Source organism: Hibiscus syriacus, unplaced genomic scaffold (genome assembly GCF_006381635.1).
Source record: "Hibiscus syriacus cultivar Baekdansim isolate YM2019G1 unplaced genomic scaffold, ASM638163v2 tig00111952_pilon, whole genome shotgun sequence".
Lineage (NCBI taxonomy): Eukaryota > Viridiplantae > Streptophyta > Magnoliopsida > Malvales > Malvaceae > Hibiscus > Hibiscus syriacus.
This window is the reverse complement of record NW_024063220.1, coordinates 365,635-373,108: the sequence shown is the minus strand read 5'-3', so window position 1 is coordinate 373,108 and position 7,474 is coordinate 365,635. Positions and strand designations below refer to the sequence as shown.

General features: G+C 35.7%; 1 pseudogene; it reads left to right on the top strand.

Moving 5' to 3' along the window:
• The first annotated feature begins 213 nt into the window (after positions 1–213).
• LOC120173439 lies at positions 214–2,694 on the top strand (annotated as a pseudogene).
• The last annotated feature ends 4,780 nt before the right edge of the window (positions 2,695–7,474 follow it).

Here is a 7,474-nt window from a genome sequence, read left to right as displayed (position 1 = left end):
TACGGCGTCGTATAACTTAAAGAAGCATACAGCAAATATCGTCTCTGTATACCGCCACGTGACACGAGCATTCAAACTATTTCAGAGCCTGAAACGTCACTGTCGGTTAGAAAATTAAAAAAAAAAACTTTTGCTGCAGCAGAGTGGCGGTTGCTGGCGGCAGTAGCAGCGGCTGCCGGGAGCAAAACATCGTGTATCGCATCGTTGAGAGAGATGGGAAATCCAAAACAGAAGTGGACGGCGGAGGAAGAAGAAGCGTTGAGAGCGGGAGTAGCCAATACGGCAAAGGGAATTGGAAGTTAATACAAAGAGACCCTGAGTTAAGCCCTTTCCTGTTTGCTCGCTCCAACATTGATCTCAAGGTTCCCCCTTTAAGTTTCCTTTCGAATTTTTTACTTTTAATTTTTTAATTTTCTTTCACCGTTTTTTTAACCTGTTTGGATATTCAGGACAACTGGCGGAATTTGAGTGGTGGACCCGGCGGTCATGGTTCCCGGGAAAAATCAAGGCCGTCCAAGCCCAAACCAACCTCCGCCAGTCCGCAGAGCTCTGTTGTTGTTAAGCAAACTGCATTGCCTAAACCACTCATTGATGATTCTTCTAGAAGCTTTGCTCCTAGTCCTAAGTATGCAACTTTTCTCTCTTTTCCCATATAAATAATTAGTAATGTTTACAATATTTGCGAACAAATAATTAGTTGATGCTATATATTTGAGAACTTTTAGTGAATTTCACGGGATTTAGTCATTTAGTCTAATTTATTAAGGAGGAAGTGTCTTTTTTACTCTAATACAAAAATAAATGGGGTCTAGCCTGCAGTTTCTTTTAAAGGTGTTTTGATGGTTTATTGCTAATTTCTTTGTGATTAGCGTTTGATGTTTGATTGTAGCCGGTACAATGAATTGATTATCGAAGCTGTATCAGCGTTGAAAGAGCCAAATGGATCGGATAACAGAGCAATAGTCTGCTATATTGAGGTCGGTTTCTGTTTTCTTTTTTGGTCGTCGTTTAGCGAATATTTATTTTACTTGGAGACGGTTTCATTAGGAAAAGGAACCCCTTTTGATAATTTCATTAATGTCTCTATTCATCATCAAGGTTGAACTTAGTTTTTGAATAAACCATGCATCTCATTGTTGATGATAAGACAGAATTTGAGAAACCATACATGTTGGTTTGAAGGTATGTGTGTTAGATGAGGCTAATGTTGTGCAATTCTTGATAGGCTTTGCTGCCAAAGATATTTCAAACCTGAAATTTTCTCAGGCTAACAAAAGCCTCCATTATGATCCTTGCCTTTTATGATTTTTTTAGGAGGCATAGAAATACAAATGATGGTTAACTTAGATGTAGTTTTGGAAATTGATTATGCTTGACGATTTTAGGTCTCTCTCTTGGCATTGTAACTTGGTTTCTAATTGTTCATGAGATTACATTAGTACATTATTTCCTTAATATTATACCAAATGATGTGGTTAACCTTGAATACGTAGATGTTGCATTCAAAATCATGCGTGAAGTTTTTGAGGTCTCTCTATCCATGCATTGTAACTTAGTTTCCCATGCTTTATGATCTTACATTATCAAAATCATGAGTACGATATTTCCTTAATATATATCACAGCAAAGGCAAGAGGTACCTCAAAGTTTTAAGAAGCAGTTATGTTCAAGATTGAAAAGGCTGGTTGCTTTAGAAAAACTAGAAAAGGTAAATCATAAATAGTTCTATCCTTCTTTTTATCAATTGTTATTTACTAATTTTTTCTTGGCCAAAAAGGAAAAACTTGTTTTTGCTTTTGAAATACCCAATTTCAAGTTATTAAATTGCTACGATAAAATTGCTACCACACTATAAGGAACTTAAAGAACAACCGGTCATGGGAACCAAAATATATTTATTCCAGCAACAGTTAATTCAACCAATTTTGCATTCTTTGAACCAAGAAGAAATTATTGAAGTTGTGTAGATACTGCTTGAAAAACTTGTGGGTCAGCCATGAACTTTGTTTGCAGTTTGTTCTATTAGGTTAACCTTATAGTATGTCTGAAATATGGAATCAAGTTTGCTTTATCTATTGAAATAATGCAGGTGCACAATCGGTACAAGATAAGAAAAGATGAAACTTTCGGGACGAAAACACCTACCCCAAAACAGAAAGGCAAGCGGCCCAAGCAGTTGCAAAACCAGTCGTATAATTTGTGATGCAGTTGAAGCTTCAGTAACTGCTGCCTATCTCATTGCTGAAGCAGAAAATAAATCGTTTCTTGCAGCTGAAGCAATTAAAGAGGCAAGATGAGTCTTGAAAATGGCTGAAGATACAGATTTACTGCTACAGTTGGCCAAAGAGATTTTTGAAACATGTAATAACTTCCCTAACCCTTCATTGTATTTTTGAAGTACTCAAGATCAAGTTCATGTTGAATCCATTTTCGTATTTGATACTAATGCTTGTGTCCGTGTAATAATATGATCATACTTTTTTTATTAGGCATTATTCTTCCATTCTTATGAATTTTGCATCTTTCATTTGTTTTTGCAGGTTCCCAAGGTGAAATTGTGCTCATAGCATAGAAAATGATATAGATGACCCCTTCAGTTAGAACATGCAAGTATTGTTTTCTCTTGTTTCTTTCCGGATTTGACTTGACTAATTTGTAAGACTATTAACTCGAGTATATGAATATCTATTACTCCATATTGGTTAGAATATTTACAAAATTAACAAGTTCAAATTTACTTTTAATATAATTATAACACATGAAAAAAATCAAATATTTGTTAAAGTTTGTAACCTGAATTTCGTTTGACCTAGTTCAAATCTATTTGGTGAAGAACTAAATTAGAAGGAATATGTGGTGGATGCAGAAGTTTATGAGGCAATGTTCATACAACTATATATAATTAGGATTCTAGAACTCGATATATCTTCGTAAAATACTCTTGTAATTTCTTTCTAAAATTATTCTCCTTTGCATTTAAGTTTTTTATTTTAATTTCTTTTACGCAAATAATAAGAGTTAATGTTAATGAAAGAAGTTAAAATATTAATCACGAAAAATGTTATGAAAATACATAAAATGACAAAACTACTAGTTTATGATGATGAAACTCACCTTTAATACATGAGTGAAAAGGAAACATTTAAATTGAACATGGAAAATATTCATTTCATTAGGTAAAAAAGTGGGTTATATAGTCACACAGCGAATTGTTTACCCGAGTGAAACCCATAAGTACACATGGCAAAATGTAAAAAAACCCAGACCAAATCAGAACCAAGACATAGAAAACAAGCAAAGAAACAAAATAACCATAAACGGAAAGAGAAAGCTGCCTACACAGTATCCATGAAATCGGAGTCTCTTCACCAATGCATTTATTCAAATTGGATGTCATACTATCTCTAGCTGGAAGAATGATTTTGATTAAATCTGTCTTATGCTCACTGTCCACTTATTTTTTGTCAATGTTTAAGATTTCAGCTTCAATCCTTAAGGCTCTCAAGTCTATTATGTCTAATTTTCTATGGGGAGGTGGGAATGGTAAAAAGAAAATTCAATGGGTTAAATGGGCTGAAGTTTGTAAACCTAAGAATGAGGGAGGGTTGAGAGTACGTAATCTGAATTTCATGAACATAGCTTTGCTAGAGAAATGGTCATGGAGATTTGCAAACGAGAGAAATTCAGTTTGGAGGAGATTTATTTGTTCTAAATGTAGTTTTGATTCCTCTAGGTTATTGTTTGACAGTAATCTTCCAGCTTATATTTCTTGGCAGTGGAGAGCAGTGGTTAATAATTATTTCAAGCAAGATCCATTTGGTTCTAATTTTCGTTCCTTATGTAGCTTTCAAGTTGGCAATGGTAAGCACATTCAATTTTGGCTGGATGTTTGGGCAACAGATTATCCGCTACAGGTCATTTTTCCAAGATTGTTTTTGATTGCTACTAATAAATCAGGAAAGCTATGTGAGTTTGGAGATTTTCATCCATCGGGATGGATTTGGGATGTTCAAGTTAGAAGAAATTTAAATGATTGGGAGATGGAACAATGGTGTAACTTGATGAGCACTATTTCTCTTGTTTCTCTGTCTACTGAATCCAGTGATGGCCTAATTTGGAAAGGCAGTGGGGATGGTATGTTTACAGTCAGTTCTTGTGTTAAGAAGTGTGTTACTGGTTCCGAAGAGGTTCAATTCTGGATGAAAGGTTGTTTGGAGAGGATTACTACCACCACGAGTTGAAACATTATTGTGGCAAATTGTGCAACAAAAGCTTGCTGTTAAAACAGAATTGGAAAGAAGAGGAGTTCAAGGAATTGATGGTGTTTTATGTCCTCTTTGTAAAAAGGTTGATGAGTCTTCCTCGCATTTATTATTTTCTTGTTCGGTTGTGTGGGCATTATGGAATAAATTTTTACAATTGTGGAGTTTTAGTTCTGTTCTTCATGAATATGCTAAAACTTTTCTCTTAGGCTAGGAAGAGTTGAAGCCAAATTCTACTATATGGTCATTCATTCCTGGGGTTGTTATTTGGACCATTTGGAAAACCATAAATTTTATTGTTTTTGAAGGGGGAAGTTGGACCAGATTGAATTATTCCTTTTAGCAAGAGTCAGGCTTGCATCTTGGTTCCTAGCTAAGTATAAGGATATCTCTATTCCTAAAGACTCGTTGATTTCGGACCCTTCAATAGGGGATTCTCATTCGTCCTACAAGTTCCTGAAGTCTTCTATTTTTCCCTGGTGTCCTCCTCCTATAGGCTTCATTAAACTGAATGTGGATGCTGCCACTAGTAGTGATTGGAAGAAAAGCGGGTTGGGAGGCATTTTAAGGGATCATCTTGGTGCAATATTAGGAACTTTTCAGGAGTCATAGGGTCTGGGTCCTCCAACATTGAAGGAACTTAAAGCTATTCAAAGGGGCTTGTTTTCGTCTCATCTATCCAAGGGAGGGAAAAATTTCGTTTGATTGTTGAGAGTGACAGTAGGGTAGCTGTGGACTGGATTATTAAAGCTGATTCTTGTCCAGCTGTGTATGCTTTTATTGTTAAAGATATAGTTGTAAAACTTAGGTTTTGCAGGGGAATTGTTAGATGGGTTACAAGGACAACTAATATGGAGGCTGATGCCTTAGTAAAAGCTGGTATAGGCTGAATTTTATGTATTTTGTTTTTCGAGTGATTACTTGTAAGGGTTATTGGGTTTTATTCCTCTAGGCTGTAATTCCTACTTTATTTAATAAAGCTATAAGGCAATCTTTTCTATCTTCCGCTGATTAAGGAGTTTACACATAAACTCCATTAATCAAGGTGGTTTTTAATGAGGCCTTCAAATCTTACCAAAAAAAATATTGGATGTCATACTCACCTTGATGAACCATCTAAGTCCAGGGAACATGACCATGAATCAAATAAGACTCGAGGGAGTTCTCCCCCCAAAAGGAAGAGAATAGAGAGCTGACCTCACTAAACAAAGATTAAGGAAAGTAACAGTAATTGTTGTTGACCGACCACATAGTAAGAGAGGCTGCTTATTTTATCGGAGAAGAGAGAAAACAGTTAAATGAGGGGCTGGAAACAAAGGTGCTGTAGGGAGCTGGGAAAAAACTGGTGGAGAACTTTAGCTGCAAGCGGCTCGCTTGCAGACAATGGCTTTGGCTCCTGGACAACTCTTGGTAAAGCTTTCTGCATAACCTTCAACAATAGGGAAGAATAAGATCTTGATCGATCATGTCCTGTATTTCTAGATTCCATTAATATTTATGCAATGCATGTACGTATTCATAATCATAACAAATGAAATGAGTACAGAAAACAATTTACAATGCCATATAATTTCATATCTCAAAGAAGCAACCATGATAGTATATCTTGATAGGAAAGTAACACCACAAAAACAGGGAGTTAAAAACTGTTTGTAAGAAAACAATCGTACCATAAAACACTTTTAAAACTTTCCACAGCCTAACTTCAAAATTGAAGCACTCAAATTATAACTTCAAAAGATTGTCATCATCAGTGGATCAGAAATTTATGCTTTTGGTGTGCACTGCACCCAGTTCTAAATCGAGAGCTCCGAGTTACAATCCCTTGAAAACTCGACCTCTCCAATACTCTGTTAGAAAGTGTATTAGTACCTAAACCATTTCAAGGTTTACAACAATTTGCATAGCTGAGCATTTAATAATGAATTCTCTCATCACTTTCAAAGAGCAGGCCCTCAAATTCCCTTGAGGGCTGCTTCATTGTTCTTGACATGAAAGGTACTTCTAGCAGACATTGTCCGCTTAGGGTAAACAGGTTCAACAAGACTTCTCTGCTGACTTGAACTTTTTTGCAATTCTCCAGGGCTAGCATAAGTTGCATGAGAACGATGTGGGTTGGCCTCACTACCAGCAAAAGCATCACGACTACTAGAACCAACAACTAGCCTCGAAGAAGATCCACCCGACCGCCCCACAAACTTGGTCCAAGTAAAATCCAAGTTAGTTAGAACTTCTGAATGAAAATATAAAATGGTAACAGGCTACTTCATAGGATCAGTTCAAAAAACTACCAAATATACATTGCTAATAGAATTATACAGTATCTGAAGCACATACTGTTACGGAAGACGACTATCGGATAGAGCAAAATTACAACTGATAATTTGAGAAAATAAAAATGAAGATAAAAGAGACACAAAATTTACGTGGAAATCCCTAAATAATATAGGGTAAAAACCACGGACAATGGTAGAAGAATTTCACTATGAGAAAATAGGAATTACAACTTCTCTCGATCTACCAAGGAGAAAACAATGATAATTATCTCTTGATAAAAAGGAGAAAACAACTCTTAAGAAACTCTCTAAATTCTCTATAGTATTGGAAGAAAGCTAGAATGCTTTGGGATGGTTTTGAAGCTAAATGAGCTAGGGTATTTATAGTTGAAACTTAAGGACTAATTTGTAAATACCCTAAATTACAATGACTAAAATTGAGATTTTACCATTCAACTTTTTAACCAAACTTTCGGTGGAATTAAATGTTTTGTTTTTTTCTTCAATTATCCACCGAAAGTGTCCATCAATTTGGCCACTTGATTTTTGTATTTTCAATATCCCACTTGAAGATTTGATTGGAACAATCATATCTTCACACCATTCTTTCTACCTTGTACCTTCATATTGCTTATATCTCTGACAGGCCATAAGAGGATCAACACCAGGTAAATTTATCAACATTTACCGCCTTTGTCATGAAATCTGCTATGTTGTCTTTGGTATGGATCTTCTGCATATCTACCGTTCATTCTTCCACCTTTTCGCGAATGAAATGTATTGAACTCGTATGTGCTTTGTCCTTGAATGAAATGCTGGATTCCTTGGTAAATGCAAGGCGCTTTGACTGTCACAAAACAGATAAACATACTCTTGATTGTGCCCAAGCTCCTCCAATAGCATCTTCAACCAAATTACTTTTTTACTGGCTTGTGT